This window comes from Sus scrofa, chromosome 7, assembly GCF_054392235.1.
Source record: "Sus scrofa isolate SSC_HxYL_T2T_F1_AM1 chromosome 7, Sscrofa_HxYL_maternal_Yorkshire_Landrace_v2.0, whole genome shotgun sequence".
Lineage (NCBI taxonomy): Eukaryota > Metazoa > Chordata > Mammalia > Artiodactyla > Suidae > Sus > Sus scrofa.
In genome coordinates, this window is record NC_139389.1 from 108,542,822 (window position 1) to 108,569,307 (window position 26,486).

Consider the following 26,486-nt stretch of genomic DNA (forward strand, 5'->3'; position numbering starts at 1 on the left):
TTGAAAAGATACTTTACAAGAAAAGATAAAAGATAAGTGAACAGCCAAATAAGCATGTGAAAGTGTACTTAACATTGATGGTTGTCAGTGAAGTCACACAAATTAAAAGACAAAATGGGGGAGTTCCCCGGTGGCCTAGCAGCTTAAAGATCCTTCATTGTCACTGCTGTGGCTCTGGTTACTGCTGTGGAGCAGGTTCATTCCCTGGCCTAGGAACTTCCAGATGCTGCAGGCATGACCAAAACAAAACAGAAAAAACACCGCAATGGGATACCACTACATTCTCATTGGGATAACTAAAATTAAAGACAGACTATGGCAAGTTCCAGGGAGGATGTGGAACAGTGGGAAGTCATACATTGCTGGTAGGACAACCACTTTGGAAAAGTTTGACAATTTGTTACAGTGTTAGACATTTTACTTACCATATAGCCTACCAATGTTGGAGTTCCCATCATGGTGCAGTGGAAACAAATCCAACTAGGAACCATGAAGTTGCGGATTCAATCCCTGGCCTTGCTCAGTGGATTGACGATCTGGCATTGCTGTGAGCTGTGGTGTAGGTCACAGATGCGGCTTGGATCCTGTGCTGTGGCTGTGGCTGTGGCCGGCAGCTATAGCTCTGATTCCACCCCTAGCCTGGGAACCTCCATATGCTGTGTGTGCAGCCCTAAAAAGCAAAAAAAAATAAAAAAGTTAGTTTGAAGAGCGCCTTGTATATGATTGTATTCATATGAAATTCTAGAAAAGGAAAATCTAATCTGTAGCAACCAAGTAAATCAGTAGTTGTCTAGGATTAGGTGATATTGGAGTTGATTGCAAAAGAGCACAAGGGAATGATTTGGGTTGATAGAAATATTCTATATCTTAATTATTATAGAAATTATACAATTTTAAACATCTGTGAAAACTCATTAAACTGTGATTGAAAATGGGTCCAATTTATTGTATGTCAGTTATACATCAAGAAAGTTGCTTTTCAAAGAATGAATTAGTTGAGGTTTGGTTTGGATTTTAGGAGGAAGATTTTGGATTTCAGGGGAAGGTATCACACAGTTCCTGAAGATACATGTTTCATTGAAACAGTACTTAGATATGCATATCCTTCTATTATCTTTAATGTATTTCTGGGAGTTCCTGTTGTGGCTCAGTGAGTTAAGACCCCGACATAGTGTCCATGGGGATGCAGATTCAATCCTTGGCCTCAGTCTGTGGTTTAAGGATCTGGCATTGCCACAAGTTGCAACATAGGTCACAGATGAGACTGAGATATGGGCACTGCTCTGGCTGTGGAGCAGGCCAGCAGTTACAGCTGTGATTTAATCCCTACCACAGGATCTTCCATATGCTGCAGGTGTGACTTTTAAAAAAATAATAATGATGTATTTCTGAAAAATTCTGCCACTAAATTTAAGATTTTTATTAATTTTAATATGAAAAAATGTGATGCATCCCATCCCAACCTAAGATACCCAAACAAATTTCATAGGTAGAAAAATATATCAAATGAACATTGAAAACAAGTTTAATAAAAATTTGAGGGAGTTCCCGTTGTGGCTCAGTGGAAACAAATCTGACTAGGATCCATGAGGATATAGGTTCAATCCCTGGCCTTGCTCAGTGGATTAAGGATCTGGTGTTGCCATGAGCTGTGGTGTAGTTCACAGATGTGGCTTGGATCCTACATTGCTGTGGCTGTGGCTTAGGCCTGCAGCTACAGCCCCGATTCAATCCCTAGTCTGGGAACCTCCATATGACAGGGTGTGGCCCTAAAAAGCAAAAAAAAGAAAAATTTGAAAGTACAACACATAAATGAAGCTTTATTGTGTTTATCAAAGGAAGAAAAGATTTGAGTGAGGGATAGTTGTTGAGGTGGAGTGTGAGTCATTTTTTGGAATGGGCATTCTTTTTTTTTTTTTTTTTTTTGTCTTTTTGTCTTTTCTATGGCCACACCCACTGCGTATGGAGGTTCCCAGGCTAGGGGTCTAATCAGAGCTGTAGTTGCCAGCCTACATCATAGCCACAGCAACACAAGATCCGAGCCGCGTCTTCGATCTACACCACAGCTCACAGCAACACTGGATCCTTAACCTACTGAGCAAGGCCAGGAATCAAATCTGCAACTTCTTGGTTCCTTGTCGGATTCATTAATCACTGAGCTGTGACGGGAACTCCTGGAAGGGGCATTCTTGATGCACTTTTTTCATCAGTAATTTTTCAAGCTTTAGGGGGTTCAAATTATCTTGCACTCAAAGTATACTTAAAGTCATGGCAGGGAGTCTCTGATGGCCTAGCGGGTTGAGGCTCCTGCATTCTTACCATTGTGGCTCTGGTTGCTGCTGTGTGGCATAGGTTCAATTCCTGGCCCAGGAATTCCCTCATACTGCCTGTGTGGCAAAAAAAGAAAAAAACACACACATGCACAAAAGAGAAAACCTGAAATAAATGTTGCAACTCTCATTAAAAAAATAAATAAAGTGATAGCTTAAACATGAGAGTACTTTTAATAATGTGGAAATTTTAAAGAATTATAGATGATGTTATCCCTTCATCCCTCTTGGTGGATATTCATTCACAAAACAAATATTTGGGGTTTGTTCAAACATGGCACACAATACATATTTGGTTCATGTGATATTCTCTGGAGAATGATAATGTTGAATAGAATGTACCAGTTTGAAATAGCACTTTTTATAAAAACCATTATTTTAAAACATCTATCTACTGTATTATATACACCAGAAATAATTAGAATGTAACATATTTTAAAAAGATAACCATCCCAGAGTTTCCACTGTGGCACAGTGGGTTAAGGATCTGGTGTTCTCTCTGTGGTTACTCAAGTCACTGCTGAGGTGCAGGTTCAGTCCCCAGCCCAGTGCAGTGAGTTAAAAGGATCCAGCATTGCTGCGGCTGTGGCGTGGGTTGCAGCCGCAGCTCAGATTCAGTCCTTGGCCAGGAGACCCCATATTGCTGCAGGTGGGGCCAAAAATAATTTAAAAAAAAAAAAAAGAGTTAACCTTTCCAATGGTACTTAAGGATTTAATCTCTCAAAAATTGTATAAAACCTTTATGGAGAAAATTGTAAACTTTATTGACATGTTAAAATTTGAATTAGAAGGAAGACAAAAGCCATTATACTAAAAACTTTTTTAAAAAATTATCTAAAAAGTAATGAACAGTCATTATGTGAGTAAAGTCTCCATTTACATAGAAGTGGAATTTGGAAAGTGAATTTTTAGTATTCTTATGTTTCTGTCATTTTAATTCTTAAAACACATTTCTTGAAAAGTTTATACCTGGAATGTTTGAAATACAAAATGTTATTTCTTCTCCCTGGAAAGTTTTGTCCATTTCCCTAGCCCTTTTTATGTGCTTCTTTTTTTTTTTTTGTCTTTTTAGGGACGCACCCACAGCATATGGAGGTTCCCAGGCTAGGGGTCCAGTCGGAGCTGTTGCTGCCGGCCTACACCACAGCCACAGCCATGCAGGATCTGAGCTGATTCTGCCATCTACACCACAGCTTATGGCAACACCGGATCCCTAACCCACTGAGCAAGGCCAGGGATCGAACCCACAACCTCATGGTTCCTAGTCGGATTTGTTTCCTCTGCACCAAGACAGGAACTCCTTTATGTGCTTCTTTACATCCCTCTGTTACAGCCAATATCAACCTATAAGTGATGTGTTTATCTCTAGTCTGTGAACTCCCTTAGGTCAGGGACATAGCAGAGGGGTTAGGAGCCCCGTGGGTTCTAATCCTGCCTCCACCACTTATTAGCTATATAAACTTGAGCAAGTTATGTAACCTCTCTGCCTCATTTATACAATGGGAATGATAAATGGGACCTATTTATAGGATGTTTTGATGACTTTAAATAATGTTAAGTGCTTTGTATAGTACCCAACACATAATCACCACTCAGAAATGTTAGCCATTATGGTTCTATGCTCAGACTTTAAGGCCCTTTGAGAAAATTTTAACTCAATAAATTTTATTATATTTATAGTTGTACAATGATCATCATAACCCAATTTTACAGCAATTTCCATCCCAAACCCCCAGCCCATACCTCCCCTGCAGCCTGTCTCCTTTGATAACCATAACCTTGTGAGAAATTTTACCATGCAAATGGCTCTTAACATGTTTTTGTTTTTTAAGGCCACACCTTCCTCATATGAAAGTTCCCAGGTTAGAGGTTGAATCCAAGCTGTAGCCACTGGGCCTACAGCACAGCCACAGCAATGCCATAGCCAAGCTGCATCTGTGACGTACACCACAGCTCACGGCAATGCCAGATCCTTAACCCACTGAGCAAGGCCAGGGATAGAGCCCGTCCTCTCATGGATACTAGTTGGATTAATTTCTGCTGAGCCACAACAGGAACTTGTGTATGGAGTTCCCGTGGCTCAGCGGTAACAAATCCAACTAGTATCCATGAGGATGCGGCGCCTCGCTCAGTGGGTTAAGGATCCTGTGTTGCCGTGAGCTGTGGCTAGCAGCTGAAGCTCTGATTGGACCCCTAGCTGGGGAACTTCCATATACCACAGGGCGCCCTAAAAAAACAAAAGCAAAACAAAACTTGTGTACAGATTTTCTGAGTCTTTTAATCTCTTCAAAATGTGAATGCAAAAAGGTGAACATTACTAATCCTATATGAAATTGTGTTCAGTAAATATATATTGAATGAGCCAATTTAACTATCAATATTCTTTTTGTTTGTTTTTATTTTTGTTTATTTTTTGGCCACACCCATAGCTTGTGGAAGTTTCCCCACCAGGGATTGAACCCAAGCCACAATTGCAGCAACACCAGATCCTTAAACTGCTGTGCCACAAGGGTATTTCTTTTTTTTCTTTTTTCTTTCTTTTTTTTTTTTTTTTTGTCTTTTTGCCATTTCTTGGGCCACTCCCATGGCATATGGAGGTTCCCAGACTAGGGGTCTAATCGGAGCTGTAGCTGCCAGCCTACACCAGAGCCACAGCAACATGGGATCCGAGTCGCGTCTGCGACCTACACCACAGCTCACGGCAACGCTGGATTGTTAACCCACTGAGCAAAGGCAGAGATCGAACCCGCAACCTCATGGTTCCTAGTCGGATTCGTTAACCACTGCGCCACGACGGGAACTCCATAAGGGTATTTCTGAGTGTTATTATCTTCAGCATGACACACAATAGTGAGTACATGGAAAGTCTGCAATTAAATGCTTTTGTGTAAGTGAAGTTATCTACATTGCTTGTGATCTGAATTAGGATTGATGATTCATTTATTACATTTAACCAATTATTTACATGTACTGAGGATTACATAGTTTTCATAGCAACCTTAATCTTTCATTTCATGGATTTTGATATGTTTAAATATATAGCTTTATTAAGTGTTTTTGCATTTAGTGCATTAATCTAATCTACTTATATTGCATTCTGACTTCCTGGGATGAATATTTAGTCATTAAACCAAAGGAATATTTTTTGAATAATTATTCATAGTACCTAAGTAATCTAAGTACTGTATTTATTTTAGTTTGAAATATGGTATCTTTGTTTTCAAAAAGTACATCATAAATATAAATTCTGATGTTAATCTGAATTTAAAAAATTGAATTTATGAAGTATATTTTCTCTTAAAGTATATTGGCAGTAATGTGCAATACCCAGATTTCTTATCAGGAATGCTGATTGGTTAAATTTTCAGTCAGTTCTTTAGTAAGAACAAAGCCACAAGAAAGGGCTGTTTTTCTTTGTGTCTCAATATAGAGGTAAGAATTGGATGCCTGTGTCTTTAGTGGAGAAGCTCAGATTGTTTTACCTTGTACCTTCCCTGTGTGAAGTTTCTTTATGAAGGGTTTCGCTGGAGCCAGGGGGGCTTTTTATACTTCTGCATTTAATTTTTGCATAGCTCTACACATCCTTTATTTTTATATAAACAACATTATTGAGATATTTCATACTGTATATATTACATATATATATATACCCACTTGAAGTGTACAGTGAGTTTTTAGTATATTCATAGAAGTGTGCAACCTCCATGACAATCTAATTTTGGAATATTTCCATCACCCCAAAAAGAAACCCTGTACGCATTAGCAGTCACTCTCATTTCCCATCTCTGCTCCCTATCCCCAGCCAGCCCTAAGCAATCACTAACGTACTCTTTGTCTCTGGATTTCATTCCTTCTTATTTCCAAATAATATTCCATTATATGGATATACCACATTATTCATCAGATGATGGACGTTTTCACTTTTTGGCTATTTTAAAAATGTTTCTTTGAATATTTGTGTGCAAGTTTTTGTCGTCATTTTAAACTTTTTTTTTTGTTGTGGGGGTGTTTGGAAGTTTTGCATTAGAATACCCTGGATATAGTTTTAACTTAGTATAAATACAATGTATATCACCTAATGATCTAAATAATTCTGCTAAACTTAGAGGTAACTTAACCATTTACTGATCTCTCCTTTGTTTTTTTGAGTCACTCAGAAACTAACTGGGTAAGCAAAAACACAACCCCTTCTGCTTTTGTCACTGTAAGTTTTGGATTCCATTTCAAAGGACTCGAGTTTGATATTTCACATCTTGAGCTAGAATGGAGAAGAATGGCTTACTATGAATCTCTCTACAGTTGGCTGGCTCTTATGGCTGGATAACAACAATAGGTTATATCCTCTGTTGTTATTTTTAGTCTTGGTCACATATTCTCTTTTCTTGTTATTTACTTATTTTTTGTTACAGTTGATTTACAATGTTCTGTCAATTTCTGCTGTACAGCAAAGTGTTGGTTACATGTTCTTATTTTGTTTTTGCATAGAGTGAAACTTTGAAAGAATAGAATGCTTCTGGCATATAGAAATTCATTTTTGTATTGACAGTTAACCTCAAAGACACATCATTGATTGTGTAGATTAAGTGAATGTACCCAGTAACTCAAGCTGAACTTGGACAATCATTTTAAAAAGTAATTCAGAGAATATGATTAACGGTAGGAATATTTAAGTGTTTTATTCACATTGTCTTCTGGCCTTTGATTCAACTCTGGATTTATTAGAAATAGTATCCCTTAATCAAATCAGAGCTAAACTACTAGAGACTTAATAAATAGTCATTATTTAAAATAAACTTTTTAGGGAGTTCCCGTCATGGCTCAGCAGTAATGAATCCTACTAGTATCCACGAGGACTTGGGTTTGAGCCCTGGCTTCTCTCAATGGGTCAGGAATCCGGCATTGCCGTGACTTGTGGTGTAGGTCACAAACTTGCCTCAGATCCCATGTTGCTGTGGCTGTGGTGTAGGCTGGCAGCTTCAGCTCTGTTTGGACCCCTAGCCTGGGAGCTTCCATATGACGCATGTGCGTCCCTAAAAAGACAAAAAATAATAATAATAATAATAATAGTAAACTTTATGGAGTTCCCTGGTGGCCTACCAGTTAAGGACTAGACATTGTTACTGCTGTGTCTCTAGTTACTACTGTGGCGCAGGAACTTCCACATGCTGTGAGTGCAGCCAAAAGTAAACTTTGGAGTTCCCGTCGTGGCGCAGTGGTTAACGAATCCGACTAGGAACCATGAGGTTGCGGGTTCGGTCCCTGCCCTTGCTCAGTGGGTTAACGATCCGGCGTTGCCGTGAGCTGTGGTGTAGTTTGAAGACGCGGCTCGGATCCTGCGTTGCTGTGGCTCTGGCGTAGGCCGGCAGCTACAGCTCCGATTCGACCCCTAGCCTGGGAACCTCCATATGCCGAGGGAGCGGCCCAAAGAAATAGCAAAAAGACAAAAAAAAAAAGTAGACTTTTAAAATAAAACTTTTAAGGAGTTCCCATCGTGGCTCAGTGGTTAACGAACCTGACTAGCATCCATGAGGATGCGGGTTCAATCCCTGGCCTTGCTCAGTGGGTTAAGGATCTGGTGTTGCCATGAGCTGTGGTGTAGGTCACAGATGTGGCTCAGATCCGGCGTTGCTGTGGCTCTGGCGTAGGTCTGCAGCTACAGCTCCGATTCGACCCCTAACCTAGTAACCTCCATATGCCACCGAGGCACTTTAAAAGGCAAAAAGCCAAAAAAAAAAAAAAAATTGTATAAAAATAAATGAAATAAAATAAAACTTTTAAACTTTTAAAATAAACTTTTAGGAGTTCCTTTTGTGGCGCAGTGGTTAATGAATCCGACTAGGAACCATGAGGTTGCAGGTTCAGTCCCTGCCCCTGCTCAGTGGGTTAAGGATCCAGCATTGCTGTGAGCTGTGGTGTAAGTTGCAGGATCCCCCATTGCTGTGGCTCTGGCGTAGGTCTGCAGCTACAGCTCCGATTCGACCCCTAACCTAGTAACCTCCATATGCCACCGAGGCACTTTAAAAGGCAAAAAGCCAAAAAAAAAAAAAAAAAATTGTATAAAAATAAATGAAATAAAATAAAACTTTTAAACTTTTAAAATAAACTTTTAGGAGTTCCTTTTGTGGCGCAGTGGTTAATGAATCCGACTAGGAACCATGAGGTTGCGGGTTCAGTCCCTGCCCCTGCTCAGTGGGTTAAGGATCCAGCATTGCTGTGAGCTGTGGTGTAAGTTGCAGGATCCCCCATTGCTGTGGCTGTGGCGTAGGCCGGTGGCTACAGCTCCGATTCGACTCCTAGCCTGGGAACCTCCATATGCCGCACGAGCGGCCCAAGAAATAGCAAAAATAAATAAATAAATAAAGTAAAATAAACTTTTAAAATAAAAGCATGGGAGTTCCCATTGTGTGGCTCAGCAGATTAAGAACCTGACATAGTGTCCATGAGGATGAGAGTTCAACTCCTAACCATGGGTTAAGGATTTGGTGTTGCTGCAAGCTGTGACGTAGGTCACAGATGTGGCTTCGCTCCAGTGTTGCTCTGGCTGTTGCTGTGGCCGGCAGCTGCAGCTTCAATTTGACCCGTAGCCTAGGAACTTCCATATGCCGCAGGTGCAGCCCTAAAAAAAAAAAAAAAAGAGCAAGTCTCTTGACTCTATTGTGGTTTGGTTGTTGACTGTCACAGCTTTTTGGTTAACAAAATACAGTAAATAGTTATTATTGGTTTGGTTTCTGCCAAATTTTGAATAGATCAAGTTCATTATTTGTGGTTTAATTTCTTAAAAGCAGGGCCATGTCTTATACTACATTGGTATCTACAAGAAATTCCAAACAGTACTGGGAACTGAGAGGGTAGTTAGGGCTTTTTTTTTCCGATTTATTTCATAATGTTCACTTGCATTTTATACCAGTAGCCTGGTGGAAAGTGTTTAAAAAGCTGTTTTTAGCTTGCTGAGGTGTTCCTAAATAATACATTCCTAAAGGTTCAGTTTATAAGTCCCCTGGTGATACAACAGGTCAAGGATCCAGCATTGTCACTGCCATGACTCTGTTTGGGTCCCTGGCCCTGGAGGTTCTGTTGTTTATTTAATAAATAAATACAATTCAATTCAAATATCACTCCTTTTCCAAAGCTTTTTCTGTCCATCCAGCCCGGATCGTCTACAGAATTATTTATCCCTATTTCTGTCCTTGTAATGTCTTGTATACTCCTCTTATAGCTCATATGACATTACTTAATAATTATTTATTGTCCAGTCTAGCTTCTGCCAGATTCTCAAGGTGTTAAGGATTGCATTATAACCTTAACACTAAGCACAATGCATGTCACTAAAGATAGAACTAAAGTTTTGGTAAAAACTCTAATCCTTACTTCAATTTTAATTTCTCTCTTTGTTGCTCATAGAGAAGATAGTCTCTCCTACTTTTAGCTTCAGGGTAAGAAATATGCTTTATGATCATAATTTTAATAAAACCCTGCATCCTCTTTTAGTAATGAATTATAACTGCAGATAGCTGGAGACAAAATCAAAGAGCCTGGTAATATAGGTTAGTGCTTCTCAACCTTTTAGCGTGCCTCAGATCACCTGAAGGGCTTGTTAAAACATAAATTCTTGGGCCCACTCTCTCCGAGTTTCTGATTGAGTAGATCTGGGATGGAGACCTGAGAATGTGTATGTCTGATATGTTCCCAGAGTGATATTGATGTGGTTGGTCCAGAGACCACATATTGAGAACCATTGATAGAGGTAGTAAATTCTAACTAATCTACCTGAAAATCTCTGCTATATTGAAAGAGTCTGTTCCTGATTTCCCACCTAGCTCTCTTTTTAAGGTCTTGGGGGGATAAAAAGTACTCCATAATTGTAAAGCTCTCTACACAGAGCACAATTAAGCTGTTGATGAGCAAACTTTAGTGCCTGAAGGAGCAGGAAGGGGTTTTCTAAGGAAGATTGGTTGATTTCTCTTGGTGTGTATTATCTGCAAGTAGAGGATTATATAATGGGCAGGCAGTAAGAACTAGTTGATGAAACTGATTTAGAACTCTGACCTTCTGATTTTAAGGCCAGTGGTCTAGCATCTATAAAATGCTTCTTTTCACTTCACTTCTTTATTGGTTTGAATGCCAATAAAGATAAATAAAACAAATGAAAAAGATAGTTGTGGTGAGCTGTGGTGTAGGCTGGCAGCTGTAGCTCCCATTCAACCCTTAGCCCGGGGACTTCCATATGCTGCAGGCCTGGCCCTAAAAAGCAAAACAAAAACAAAAAAAAAGTTCCCATTTTGGCTCAGTGGAAATGGATCTGACTGGTGTCCATAAGGATGCTGGTTCGACCCCTGGCAGCAGGTCAGGGATTCGGTGTTGCTATGAGCTGTGGTGTAGGTCGTGGACTCTGCTCAGATCCCACGTTGCTGTAGCTGTTGCGTAGACCGGCAGCTGCAGCTCCGATTCAACCCCTAGCCTGGGAACTTCCATGTGCTGTGGGGCCCTGAAAAAAAAAAAAAAAAAAAAAGGCACTTCTGCAGCAACCTGAGCCCTGCAGTTGGATTCTTAACTCACTACACCACAGTGGGAACTCTGGTTTTTGGCCTTTTTGTATCTTACTGTTCATAATTTCCCCAACTACACATGTGTGCATTTATTTTTAGTCCTTTATAGTTTCTTTGTATTCTGTTGCTGGAGGAGACATTGGCCCAGGGGCAAGCACTCCTTTAAAAGGTCCCAGGACCCGGTTGATCTCAGTATGACTTCCTAAGTAGCTATGTCATATGATCAAGTTCTTACCTTAATGTGATGTGGTTTTAAAAGAAATTCATAAAAAATAAAATTCATAATCAAGTGAAGATAGTAATTGTTGTACATTTGTACTACATTATTTTAGAGAAAAAAGATTTTTAAATTAAACCTTACTGGATAACTACTAAGTATTGAGTGTTTTTTCCAAGTCTGTTAGGGAAATTATCTTTAAAAGTCTCTTCCATTGATGAATTTATTGACCAGTCAAGTTGTGAACATGAACTATATACATATGTGAAACCACAATGCAAATAATTAAAAGATTATCAGCTAGAACAAATAAATTAAATTATATATATATTGTCTTTTTAGGGCCACACCCGGAGCATATGGAAGTTCCCAGGCCAGGGTTCAAATCGGAGCTGCAGCTGCTGGCCTATGCCACAAGCTACAGCAACTCAACCCTAGATCCTCAACCCGCTGAGGGAGGCCAGGGATCAAACCCAATCCTCATGGATACTAATCAATTGGTTTCCGCTGTGCCACAATGGGCACTCCCTTAATTTGTTTTAAATTGGATAAACTGACATCTGTGATCAAAGTGAAATAGGATTAGTCATTTGTATACACAGTTATTGCTGGTGTGAGAGCAAACTAGCTGAAATTTAGCTGGATTAGTGAACTTTAGATTAAGCTATTCCTTTTTGGCCTAGACCTTAAAGTTAGGGTTTATCAACCCTAAACCTTCTTCTGAGAAGATTCTGTAAATGCCTAACCAACTCATTCTTTCTACCTCCTAGAGAATTTTATAGAAGCAAAATGTTGAGTGAGAGAGCTTCCCTCATAGCAATTTTATGAATAAACTGAAAATTGTGCTCTTAGATTTGTCAGTATGATTTCTTAAATAATTAAGAAAGATTGGAAGGCAGCAGCTCCTTATTATTAGGCTTAACCTGAGTTAGGTTTGGTAGACTTTAAAAAATATGTAATCTGCTTTTGATTGGTCATGTGTAATTTGTTCCTCATCCAAGGAATTTAACGATGGAAATAAACATTCATGACATGAAAACTCCCCCCCTTGCTAAAGCTTTTCCTGTCCATGCATTTCCAAGCCTTCTACAAAATTAATTATCCCCATCTCTGTCCCCGGCCTACTCTTCATTGTATTGATATGTAGTGATAATGAGAAAAAGCTGTATTTCCAGAGAAGCATTTGGCGAGGTTTTCTTGTTAATGGAGATTTTTCAAACGTATCCTAACTAAAGTAGGAACTCCACATACCCATCCCCAGTTTTAACGACTGTCAACTTTTGCCATTCTTGTTTTATCTCCAACCCCTTTATATCACACTTTTTGTTGTGGTTGTGTGGTTGGCTATAGTATTTTAAAGCAGATCCTAGTACCGTGTCACTCATAAATACTTTAATATGTGTCTCTGAGAAGGCCTTTAAAACACACACAGTTATTGCACCAAACAAAATAAGATAATAATTCCTTAATAACATATCTCACAGTCCATCTCCAGTTTGGCTAAAAATTGTGTTTTTCACAATTGGTTTGTGTGAGTCAGGATATGAACAAGGTCCACACAATGCATTTGGTTGACATCAATCTTCATTCTCTTAATCTTCTCTGTAAGCACACTCTCTTCTTCCTTTAGAGTTTTTCCTCCATGCTACTTAATTGTTGAAGAAACTGGGTTGTTTGTCCTAAAAGATCTCCTACATTTTAAATTTGGATGATTTATCCTGGCAGTAGCATTCCACATGTTCCTCTTTTCCCCCAAAATAATTCCTGTAATCTATTCAAATTAGAGAATAAAGTGGGTTTAGATCAATTTGGCAGGAATGCTTCACAGGTGTACTTGTTATTGCTGCATATCAGGCATCACAGGCCCTTCATTTGTTCCAGTTTCATTGAAAATCAGTGGGTTTAGGTGGTATCAGTCCGATCCTTTTCATAATAATAATGATGGTGATAATTATTCTAATAAATCATCAACTGTTTGGTTTCCCTGAAATATAATCCAAAGAGGAAATGCAGAAAAAAATGTGAGATTCCCCCCACCCCCCGCCCTTTACTTACCAGTTTTCAGAACATGAAATGAAATGAAGTGACCGAGGGTGTTTAGGTGGGAGGAATTCCCATTGTGGCTCAGTGGGTTGAGAACTCGACATAGTGTCCGTGAGGATACGGGTTTGATCTCTGGCCTTACTCAGTGGGTTAAGGACCCAGCATTGCCGCAAGCTGCAGTGTAGGTCACAGGTGTGGCTCAGATCTAGCATTCCTGTGGCTGTGGCATAGGCCGGCAGCTTCAGCTCCTATTCGGCTCCGAGCCTGATAACCTCCACGTGCTGCAGGTGCGGCCCTTAAAAAAAAAAAAAAAAAAGAACTATATATATATCTAGTGGTCAGGATTTGGCATTTTCACCACTGCGGCCCGAGGTTCAGTCCCTTGTCTGAAAACTGAGATTCCATATCAAACCACTGCATACCACAGACAAAAACAAAATTATAGGTGTTTATACTTAATATATTTCTTTCTACTGTAATCATTATTCTTTTTTGACACTCAAAACTGTCTCATCTTTAGTCGGTGTATGCCCTTTCATGTTGACTCCCATGGAAGCTTTGCTAACTTCCTTGCTTTCAGCGTGTCAAGATATTCCTGGTTTATTTACTTTTTCAGACTTGGAATCTCATCCATTTCTCCAAAGAACCCTGATTCCTTTCAGTGGAAATACTAAGCACCAATAGTATTCATCGGTACTGGAATTTTATTGCTTCTGGGCCTTTTCCATGGACAGAGTTAGTAAATAAATTGTTAGTTTTTTTTTTTTTTTTTCCTCTAAGAGAAGAGGAAATCGTGTTCCTGCCAATATGCCCAGTTCAAATTAAAGATGTTAAAGGGTTTTAATTTAATGTATTTTATTTTATATTAGTATCTTTTTTCTCTTACGCTAGAAACCTTGGTTCCTAATAACTAACATTATTATTTATGTTTTAACCCATAGTGACATTAGCATCAAAAGCACTAACTACATGTAACAAGATTGCTAAATGCAACGTAAGATTTCTTTGTGCTTCTTTACATCCTTAGGCTATATACTTGTAGGGATATATAGTTAGAATATGTCTTTTACAGTTATTTAACTTTTGTAAACTGTGTGGTTATGTCAAATTTCATAGATTTGAGTTATATTCCATTTATTTCCATTTTTAGAGATTGCTTTTTCCTATTTAATGTATTTTGGTTTTTAATATAAAATATTTATATGGTGTCCCAAAGTAAGATGTGTAAGGTACATTCTAAGTGTCTTTCATACCTTCCATCTCTATCCCATCCTCCTCTCTTCTTCCTTTCCTAGGTAATCGTCTTTATTATTAAAAGCTAATACTAAACTTATCCTTTCATTGTTTCATTTGAAAATACAAGAAAATATATTTATGTATCTCCTCATGTCCTAATTTTTCCACATAAGATGATATACTGTCCCTGGTATTCTGCACCTTGCTTTTTTTTTAACGCAACATATGTTCTCGAGATCTCTCCATAGCAATATAGGTCTCTTCTTCATTCCTTTTTACTGCTGAATAATACTCCATAATAAGGAGCCTCCTCCCTAAAAAGGGACGGTTGGGTTGTTTCCAGTCTTCAGTTATTATAGATAGTGCTGAATGAATAGGCATGTGAACATCCTATTTAATATTTTTGCTGGTGTATCTTTGGGATAGCTTCCTGGAAGTAAAATTGCTGGGTCCAAGGGTAAAAAACCCTTTTATTAGGACAACAATTTCTTATGCACAGTGTTGAATTAAGAATTGAAAAGGAGGAGTTCCCTGCTGGCCTAGCAGTTAAGGATCCAATATTGCCACTGCAGTGGCTTGGGTTCACTCCTTGGCCTGGGAACTTCACATGCAGAGAATACTGAGTTAACGCAGTAAATGGTTTAGATTCTTGTTTTAACCTGGCAGAAACACAGGGTTTTTGTTTTTTGTTTTTTTCTTTTGAAGCACTGTTCACAGTACAATGATTACAAATAGGGAATACAAAAAAAAACAAAAAAAACAAATAGGGAATACATATGCTTGTTTTCTTTGGGCATATTTGTTATATAAGAAAATGGAAAGAAAATGGAAAAAAAATGTCCGAGCTAAATAAAGCAATTTCAATGTCTGTTTTTATTGTTTTCAATTTAATGATGGTTCTCTATTTAAAATACCTTAGCAAAAATATCCCCCAGATATTTCTAGCCTGTTAAAATGATGCACCTTCTCAGTATTTATTTACTTCACAAATATTTGTTAAAATCTATATTCAAGGCACTTCACAGTCTGTTTGAAATAACTTCATTAAATGAGATAACCAAAATCTTGTTCAAAGTTTTGTAAAAGCCATAAATTAGGGGGGAATTTTTTTTCTTGTACCAGCCCTTAACTGGGCACTTAAATGTATTTATTCTCCCAGCAACCCACTCAGGTAGGTACTGATCCCCCATTTTACAGATGAAGGAACCAAGGCACAGAGTGGCTTCATAATTTACCTGAGATCACTGTCTAATAAGGGATAAATTCAGACCTAAAGTTCAAATCCTATACAGTCATGGGTTTTCCTATCATGTATGCTAAAAGAGTCACATCAAACCACAGGAAAATCAGAAAATAATTAGATTCTTCCTTGCTAGTGAGTTAAGTCCCTACTGCTATCTATTGAAACATGGATGAAGATTCATAGACATTTTCTTTGGTGTCTTAAACTAACTACCTTCAGTTAAAACCCCAGATTCTAATTTTACAAACAAGGCCCCCTCTAACAAAATTAAAGTAGAATGATATTATTCCCTGGCCTAAAGAAAAATTCTGCAGTAACTATAGAAGTGCTTGTGGTATGAAGACAGCATCTTAAATCTCTGTATAAGTCATATACAAAGTGTTATTGCGATGAAAAAATAGTGGCATGAATGATACCTGCTCACAGCCCAAGACACTTGATGTATCTTGGGCCTCAGTGTTTGTTGGATTTTACAATTTCATGACCAAGATTTGTATTTTTTTTAAGTTCCATATTTCTGTATTCCACTTGATGTCAAATCTGTATTCTTATATCGTAGCATTCCATTAAAAAAAATAATAATCTCAGCCCCTCCTCCCTCTCCTCCCCCTCCCCCCCACACTCATTTTGTATAATATGGTAATGATATCACCGTAGCAGTAATTACGGGTCATCTTCATTTCTTTCATCTCTGCCTGTTCTGATGGCTTCATTCCTTTGACGGAAAAGATTTGGCTCTGGGTGCTATGATTATTTTGTTAAGCGTTATTCGAATAGACAGGAGTGAGAGAAATTAATCAATCCAAATGCAATTAGCATCATGTTTAACCCAGTGATGGACGTCTCAAGGTGAAACAGCCAGGGGAGTTTCAGACATTATTATTCAATCCAGTGGTTCTTATCTAAATTATAATCAAGAGAGGTTTTTATTGGCTTCGCAGTGTGAAGATGTAACTCTTTCCCTGCCCTGGGGGTCAAGAAGACTGGGCCTGCATCCTCTGCAGACTTTAGCTTTGAGGTAGGGAGGTTCCAGGCAGGAAAGTTGTCTTAATACCCAGGTCCTTTGAAATGTAACTATGCTGTGATCTTGGTCTGATTTTCCTGAGAATGGAATATTGCCTATGAATAAATTACTCTAACTTGGGGAAAAATATTTTGTCTACTGATGAAGTCACTTTGACTAGTTGTTGTTTTTCTTAACCCTACATGATAAGTTACTATTGCTGTGCTCACTTTATGGATGAGGAAATTAAGAATGTGTGAAGTGACTAGCCATGATCAGAGTGAGTGTTTCAACCACGATGTATTACTGTGTAAAGACCCTAAAGTGTGAATGTTCTGCAAAAATTTAAGAGTATCTAATAAAAGTTTACCCCAAGAGTATTAATCCATTGCTTTGATTTCATTAGCTTGCATTCAGTTGAGTTTACCCTTGGAAAGGAAACCAAATGAAACTATGAAATAGGCCTGTGAGGCCCTCTGATGAGGAAACAATGCAAATAAGTTGTTAGCTCTCATTTCTTGAACACAAATCTTTGGGGTTTGTTGTTATTGTTTGGGTTTGTTTTTTAGTAGGAGGAAGGATGATAAAAAGGATTGAATATTTGAAATCTAGTCTTGTTTTGCTCTTGAAAGAGGGCAAGGCAAGGAGAGTTGATAGAGAAACACAGGCTTTCACCTGAATACATTTTTCAAATGCCTGACAATTAAGATTCTTCTACTTCTGCTTTCAATCTTCAGGCATCATGGCTGACACTTCCCATATTTTATGTTCCTGCTTGATGTTTTATATTCTGAGGATAAATCTGTTGGCTGGATATTTCTGTCCTTTCTTTTCCCCTCTGTTGTGAAGAGCCATTAAAATTATTTTCCATATTGGAACTGTCCAAATGTGTTTACCTATACATTGAGTCCTGGATTTTCTTTTTTATATTCCTTCTTAGATAAAACATTCTCTGGAAATGGCCCCTACTATGAATTGATCAAAAAGATTTGAGGGAGTTCCCATTGTGGTGAAGTGGATTAATGATCTGGCTTGTCTTTGTGGCATTACTGGTTCGATCCCTGGCTTGGCACACTGGGCTAAGGATCTGGCATTGCTGCAGCTGTGGCTCTGATGTGATCCCTGGCCCGGGAACTTCCATGTACCACGGGTGCGGGAGTTTCCATTGCGGCACAGCGGAGACGAATCCAACTAGGAACCATGAGGTTGCAGGTTTGATAAGTGGCCTCACTCAGTGGGTTAAGGATCTGGCAGTGCCGTGAGCTGTGGTGTAGGTCAAAGACGAGGCTCGGATCTGATGTTGCTGTGGCTGTGGTATAGGCTGGCAGCTATAGCTCCAAATGGACCCTAGCCTGGGAACCTCCATACGCCATGTGCACAGCCCCAAAAAGCAAAACAAAACAAAACAAAAACATATACCATGGGTGTGGCCAAAAAAGGGAAAAAAAATTTGATACAAATTTATCGTTTTCTGAATTCTCTGGAGGGAATACTGTTCTTAGCCACTTCACCCTTTTGGAAGAAAAAGTCCTATTAGAGAGACTACCAATAGAAAGAGAATCTGGAAAGTGTACCCCCAAAAGGATTTTTGGAGAATACTGAGGATGAAGATTTTCACAGATAGTTTGGTCACAGCTGTAGCATTCAGACTGTCTCTTTTTAAATACTTACTTCATTCTCCTTTTTGAAATTCTTATGCCCAAAGAATTTTGGCCAAAAGCCCTAAGGCTATTCTGCCTGCCTTCAAATGCTACTTTTGTATATATTAGAGAAACGTGAGATTTCTGCCATACTCTTACTTGGATGGGCCCTCCCATAAGAGTTGATTGAGAATGGACAGTAGACCTTATTACAGTTATGCCATTTTTTGAGGGCTACCGAATGTTCTCATGAGGTCCTCAGAGAGCCCTTCTCATCCAGTGACACCAGACTCAGTTCGTAGCATCTTCTTCTTTTCACAATGGCCCTAGCCCCAGCCACTCTTATATTAGAGGCATTATAAAGCACTTAGTCTTTATTTTGTTCTTTTTTTGCCACACCTGTGGCACGTGGAAATTCCTGGGCCAGGGACTGAACCTGCGTACCACACAGCCACAACCCAGGTAGCTGCAGTGATGTCACTGGATCCTTAACCTGCTGCACCACGAGGGAACTCTCAAAAGCGCTTAGTCCTTGACTTGAATCATTGATCACTTAGTAGTACGTTTTGTGCCAAAGTCTGAACTGGAGCATGGTGAAGAATTGCAGTCTGGCAGACTGCCTGGAACTGCTCTGCTGCATGCCAGCTCTGTACTACAGTGACAGGACAACGTCCACATTCCTGCGAGAGAGAAATCAGCATTCTTAAGTCACATTGGTTTCCTTTGTTCTCCTTGAATTTACCAAGGTATCTGTGACAGCTAGCCAGCTCCATCTCAAAGACCACTTCTCATCTGTTTGAATTTTCCCTAATACCTAGTACATGGTAGGCTCTCCGCATGACTCATTAAACATTCATCACCCCTTCCTGCCTTTCTGACAGCACACACTGATGACTAGGAGCTCCCTCAAAGTTAGTAGAACACATTCAACATTTCGAGCACCAAAAAAAAAGTTTTTAAAGAAAAGTCAAAGCCATAATTGTAATAAATGGCATAATTTTTACTTAACATCTTCCATAAAGCTAATTATATAGATAACTTTTTAGTGCACTGATTTAAACCAAACTACCTAGGGTTTTATGTGTTCCCTTATGCTAGAAGAAGCTGCAGGTATAATGAAGGAAGGTAGCTGCTTGTAAGTAATACACAGGTTTGATCCTTCTGTATGTTACACAGATGCGAATCATTCATGTTCACCTTTGTTTGGCAGTTGAAATCTTTTAAAAAATAAATAGTTCATCTACTTTTGGCCACTCCTGCTGCTGCTTATGTGCTCATGCGGTACTAGCCTGGTACCTCCTCTGTGAAGTGGCAGCTGAGGAGACACCACTGTTTCCCATGGCCAACAAAATACCCAAGGAAGGCATCAAGACTAAGGCCAGGAGTTCCCTGGTGGCTCAGTGGGTTAAGGATCTGATGTCACTACTGTGACTCGAGTTGCTGTTGTAATGTGGGTTTGATCCGTGGCTGCAGGATTTCTGTGTGTCACAGGTGAGGCCAAAAAAACAAAAAAAAAAAAGACTAAGAACAATCATCATGTTAAATTTGAAGGTGGCCGGGCAGGGGAGTTTTGTGGAGCGCAGATTAAGATTAAGTGTATGTCACTTAGTAAAGTAATGAAGGCCTACTGTGAAGACAGGGTTTGTCAGTGAGGTAGATCAGATTCTGGTTTAATGGGCAGCCAGTTCATGAAACAGACAAACTCACACAGTTGTTTGGAGTTTGAAGACATCGTCAGTGTGTCCTAGCAACAGACAGGAGGTGTCTGCTACCACAGGAGTTTGCTGTTTACTTGAGAACTCAGTTCCGCAGACCAAGACATTATCAGAAGGCTGCAGTTTACTTCTCCTGCATCCTGACTACTATTGATTTCGCTATTCCTTTTTTATTATTATTTTATTTTTATATCCACATCTGTGGCATGTAGAAGTTCCCAGGCTAGGAATGGAATTGGAGCCACAGCTGGATCTCAGCCATATCTGCAACGTATACTGCAGCTCTCGGCAATGCCAGATCCTTAACCCGCTAAGTGAGGCCAGAGATTGAACCTGCATCCTCACGGAGACTGGTCCAGCTCTTAATCTGCTGAGCCACAACAGGAACTCCCAGATTTTTCTGTTCTTTCAGAAGCCCCTTCCTCATTTCTTTTCTTTTTTTTAAATTAATTTATTTTTTTCATTTATTTATATATATAATTTTTCTATTGTACAGCCTGGTGACCCCGTTACACATATGTGTATACATTCTTTTTTCTCACATTACGTGTTCCATCGTAATTGTTCACTTCTTTATTTTACTTAAAGCTTAAAGTAAGCAGTGGTGTACACAGCATATTGCCATTTTTTTTTTTTTTTAAAGCTAAATGACCAGTGCTGTGTTTTGCTCACCAACAAATGGGGCAGAATTCTGGCTCTGTGACAGTCCTCCCTTTCTCTGCTAGTGGCCTGCTTATTTAGCTCTTGGCTTTGATATTCCAGTAAATTATTTTGCTCTCATTGTTTAACAGAAAACAACAACAAAAAAATCCTTCCGTACCTTCTTCAGTTGGAAGAATTTAATGTTTTTCACTTTATCACTGTAAAACCCAGGGCAATTTTATAACTTTTTTGTGCATAGCTGTTAATCTGTATAGTCTGCAATCTGAGGAGACTGAAATTCAGAGAGATGACTTGGGCAACTTGCCCGCAGTGGTCCAGGGCCAGTGTAGAAGCTGGGGTTTAAATTCAAGCCTGTCTAAATCTAGAAGCTAAAAAGCGATGCTCTGTGTCCTTTGTTTCTTGACCACTCTTATTAGTTTCCTGAACAGCCTGTTGTTGCTCTTCAAGATGTGAGAGAACCAGTGGAGATTAACTCTTCTCTACCACACTAATGTTTTAATTATGTCGAGGCTCAGAAATATTTAAAGTAGTTTGCATTAGAATTGAAACCACAGAGTCCCCATTGTGGCTCAGTAGAAACCTGACTAGTATCCATGAAGATGCGGGGCTGATCCCTGGCCTCGATCAGTGGGTTCAGGATACGGCATTGCCATGAGCTATGGCGTAGTTCACAGATCCAGCTCGAATCTGTGGCTGTGGCCTAGGCTGGCAGCTGCAGCTCCAATTTGACATCTAACCTGGGAACCTCCGTATGCCTCCGGTGTGGCCCTAAGGAAAAGGACCAAAAAAAAATTGAAAACCAAACATTATGAGTTTCTTCCATTTCATTAGAAGTTACTCAGTCTTTACATTGTTCCCTATATGAGAGCCAAGCAAAATTTTATCAGGCAATTGCCTCAAAGTTATAATCTGGAAAGTCTTTCCGTAATGAAACCCATATGTCATGGGTGAAAGGTGCAAAACCTGGCAGAGAGGGCCGGTCTCGTGAGAGGTTCTGCACCCAATCTCGTTAGCCAGGGTGCCTCTGGTAATCCCTCATCCCCTCATCGGTGAGAAATCAATCTGTACCACTGCATCTTTTTCAACCAGCCACCAGAAAATTTACTGCAGAGAAGGCAGTTTGGGGATAGTCATTGTGGAAAGGGAGCCAGAGGCAAGGCTAAATGTAGGATGGAGGAATTGGAGAGTCGAAAGAAGAGATTATATTAAAGCACACGCCACCTCCACAGCAAGCAGGATGGAGTCCTCCCTTCAGCCCTGACCTCTCTAAAATATACCCCAGTATTTACAGCTGCCACGAGCCTGACAGCCCTAGGGAAACGACAAAGTGGGTGACAGAAACTGCATCAACCTGCAAGTTGCTTGTAGTCTATCCACTTGCCGTCTCTAAATGTGTACACGTTGTCCCCTGTGCCATGCTCTGCAGCAGTTCGCATGTTCACCCTGTGGCAATAGTCTTGATTGTGGCTTTCTCAGTCTGTGGTCGGTGCCCAGCATAGGAGGGCCTGTAAGTCATGACTTTACGAGGGGGTCTGACTTCTCTCCTGCACAGCACTCACTGTGATGGCTGAGGACCAGTGGATCCTGCTTGCGTGGTGATTAGAATGTGGTAGCAGTGATGCCTTCCCATTGAATTTTATAATCCTAGCGAGTTAATCCAGAATTAGAAAATAGTTAAGAAATGTTGTTGACTCCAGATAAAACTCTCTAGCGATCTTATTGTCTCTAGGACGGTCCTTGAACACAGTGTGGGAAAAAAAGAACCAAGAGACAAGGCAGGAATTTGAAGTGCCAACCTGAGGAGCATGTAATCTTACCATGGCCACTGATGCAGGAATTACAACAAACCATAACTGTTGGGAAGAAGGACTGGAACTAGGCAGGAGGAAATAGAAATACCTTCCTGTCCTCTGTAAGCGAGCTGTAGACTTCTCGAAAGGTTTTTTTTCCCCAAAGAGATTTGAAATCCTTGGTGGGAGTTTTTTAGTAAAATGAATTTACATATAAAACCCTACTAGAAGGTAGGGGTGTGTGTGTGTGTGTGTGTGTGTGTGTGTGTAGAAGAGGAATACAGAATAGTAGCAGAAGGCTGTGTCCCTACTCCTAATGGGATTTTGTAGCAGCATGTGCGAGTTTGTTTCAGAAGTCAAAAATGAACAGATGTTGGTATAAATTACCTCTGTGTCTGATGTCTTGCAAATTAAAAGCGCGGTTGGCATCACTAAACAATTTCACTAGGTTTGGGGGGTGCAGTTAGCAGGCGGTGATTACAGTAGCAGGTCGGTAAGAATCTTCACACTGCAGTAGAACAGGAGAGCAAGGATAAAGAAATGAGGAATAAAATAAGAGGTATGTGAATTAATCAGAGATGTTAACATCTCTGATGACAAGCGAACAGGAGGGCACGTGCTCCGGAGCAGCCCCTGACCCAACGCAATTTCTCTGTGCACAAAAAGGGTTGGTGCTTAGGATGTGATTTATAGGGCACAGCCCTCTTTTAGGGAGCAGCTATGTCACGAATTCGTATATCTCCTATATAGGACCAGCGAATGGGAAACTTTCTCCCCTCCCACGAAGAAGATGATGTCTTTTGAATTACTTCTACTTTTACTGTGGTTTGCAGCAGCTCTGTGTACTTAGATTAGGTTGAAGGGGGAGGAATGATTGAGTGGAAAGGGGGTTGTTAAAAAGGATTGGGGAAATTCAAGGAGAGCTCTGCCACTAAGAGACTTTGGAATATCCATTTATTTTTCCTTTTAAATCCTTTTGATCCCTCAAGTAGATTGGGCCTTTTAAATTTGTAAGTCTTAAAATATTGGTCATTCTCCCATTTGTGGAAAAAAACGTAAAGAATTGGGGAATCTGAAGGGCAGCAGGCAGAAACAATTAGTAAGATCAGTACAGTGCTCCTGGCCCAGGATTTTTGGAAGAAGGCTCCAACAGCAGGGTTTTGTATTACCCAAGTCTGATTTCCAGAGCACCTGCTTCTAGCCATGTTGCAGGATCATTTGATACTGTGTTTAAATTCATTAATAAGCACTAGAGGGTAGGCAGAAAACCTATCCAGTAGAAATAGATGATGAGACCCACTCTGGCCAAAAGTATAGGTCAATTCCTATAGGATCCGGCTGAGGGAAAATATTCCAAGGAATGGGATTTTGGAGATTGCTAGCCTCCCTTATCACAATTCATTCATTTATTCACTCAGGAAACACTCATGTAAGAAAAGCAACAGGAGTTCCTGTTGTGGCTCAGCAGGAATGAATCTGACTAGCATCCATGAGGACGCAGGTTCAATCCCTGGCCTCGCTCAGTGGGTTAAGGATACAGCGTTGCCATGAGCTGTGGCATAGGTCACAGGTTCGGTTTGGATCCCGAGTGGCTGTGGCTACAGCGTAGGCCAGCAGCCATAGATAGCTCCAATTCAACCCCAAGCCTGGGAACCTCCATATACCGCCTTTGCAGCTCTAAAAACACAGAAGACAAAAAAAAAAAAAAAAAAAAAAAAAGAAAAGAAAAGAAAAAGAAAGGAAAGAAAGAGAGAAAGAAAGAAAGAAAAGCAACAGACTGTTTACTCTTCTCTAAAAGACGCTGTGTTAATAATACCACTATACCAAGCATGATCATGACTGAGTACCCAAGAGGGCAGGGCAAGTGACATTAAAATGCTATTCATTTTACAGATGAAGAAACTGAGGCTCAGAGATCTTACCCAAATCAGTGTGTCACCCAGCTGATAAATACTAGTCTTGGAACTTAAACTGAATTCAGATCCTGTGTTCTCTGAAAGAGTCTATGCTGACTCCCATGGGCAAGAGAACACTTGCTTGGATTTCCTCTAGAGTAGTTAGTCCTTGTCTCTGGATCTCTCCAATAATCTGGCATTCTTTCCATCAAGAGAAATGACTTGACTTGCCACATAAGCAAGGTAAATTTAACAAGAATCCCACAATGTAGAGAATGGAAAAATAAGGGTCACTAACACGTCCTGACGGTTTGTCTGTGGAAGGAAAGGAAGCTAACTTTATTGCATTCCTGCTTAGTTCTAGTTCTTAAGTATATTATCATTCACCCAGCCAAAATTTATTCAGCAGATACCAGGTCCAGCACTATCATAGGGGCTGGTGGTATAAATAATAAAACAATCTCTTACACTTCCATGGAGGAAGACATATATATCAACAAGTAATTGCAAGGCTTAAAAGAACTTTATAGGTATGGGGTTTGGCGTAAATCCACTAAGGAAGGAATGGTCAGTTTGATTTGGGCCGGGTAGGGTTGTGGGCACCTGAGATAAGACCCAACTCTGGGGCTTCCATCCCTCTGTTGGAGCTTTGGAACTTGTGAAAGATGGAAAATGTATAGACGGCACTCACCAAAAGCTTTCCTGCTGTTACAAAGTTGGTGTTGTTTTACTGTTAAATGCAGATGGTAGGAGGTGGGGAGTGGGAGCCCGTTCATCCAGCACCATTTGCTCTGCACTTGGGGAAGGAAGCAGGGGCGCTAGGGCACAGGTCCCTCTCGTCCCTGCAGGTGCCTCCCTAGCCTCCTCACTTCTTTGGCCAAGGTGGAAACATATCCTTGGGAGGCTACAGCGTACCACAGCCTGCTGTATATCTCCTGCATGGTTGCAGAAGACTTCTGGCCCCCAGAGCCAGCCGGCGGAAACTTTCAGCACTGTTACATCCATTAAGAGACATGAGAAGATGATCTTGTGGGGATGAGGGGTGGTGTTAAGCTGCAAACAATATATATATATATATTTTTTTTTTTTTTGAGGATTTGCTTGAAAGCTAAAACAGGGGGCTTCTGGAGTGGGTCTTGTAATTGAGAAATGTTTTACTTTCATTTCAGAGCTTCATATGTAGGAAAGTAGCTGTATAAACCCTCCTGTAACTACAGCATTCAAAGATTGATGGTGCTGAAAGTCAGAGAAAGACACATAAACCTTGCCTGGCTATATTAAATATCTAAGGACTGACAATGCCAAGAGAGAGAAGACCAAAGCTCTATAAACCCTACTTTATTACTCCATCCACAGATGAACTGCACTGAGGGAATATAAACCCTGTTATATTACAGTATCCAGGGACTACCACTGCTGAGAGATGGGGCAAATGAGCTCTAATTTTGATTTGAGATTATAAATGTCCAGAGACCAACAACCCAGAAAAGACTCTAATCTCCGTTGAATTTTAGCCTCCAAGAGCAAACCCCCTAAGATAGTGAACATGAGTATTAGGTTACATTCTTGAGAGAGAGGTTGGTTTGGGGGGAATGCCCCGATGACTTTTTTTTTTAAGGGTAAAATGATAAAGTCTTCTTCATGTGGCCAGTGCCTTATAGCAATTACCAACTTTCTGAAGTTACGTACAGTTTTAGTTGTCAATAATGGTTTGTTTTTCCCCCTTTTTGAAGATTAGTGGTGATTGAATCTGTCGTGGTAGCAACTTTATGTTCAAGTTGTTTATTTATTTATTTTTGGCCACACCCACAGCACTTGGAAGTTCCTGGGCCAGGGATCAAACCTGAGCTGCTGCAGTAACAACACTGGATCCTTAACCCACTGTGCCACAAGGGAACTCCTGTATACAATTTAAATCAATCTGCATGGTTTTCTTTTTTTTTCTTTTTTTTTTTTTCTTTTTTTTGTCTTTTTAAGGCCACACGCGTGGTATATGGAGGTTCTCAGACTAGGGGATCTAATGGGAGCTGTAGCTGCTGGCCTACACCACAGCCACAGTAACATGGGATCCACCACGCTGCATCTGGGACCTACCCCACAGCTCACAGCAACACCAGATCCTTAACCCACTGAGCAAGGCCAGGGATTGAACCTGCATCCTCATG

General features: G+C 40.1%; 1 protein-coding gene across 2 annotated transcripts in view; it reads left to right on the plus strand.

The window, feature by feature from the left end:
* The window catches only part of LIN52 (lin-52 DREAM MuvB core complex component), a 109,643-nt gene that overhangs the window by 80,532 nt on the left and 2,625 nt on the right, over positions 1–26,486 (plus strand).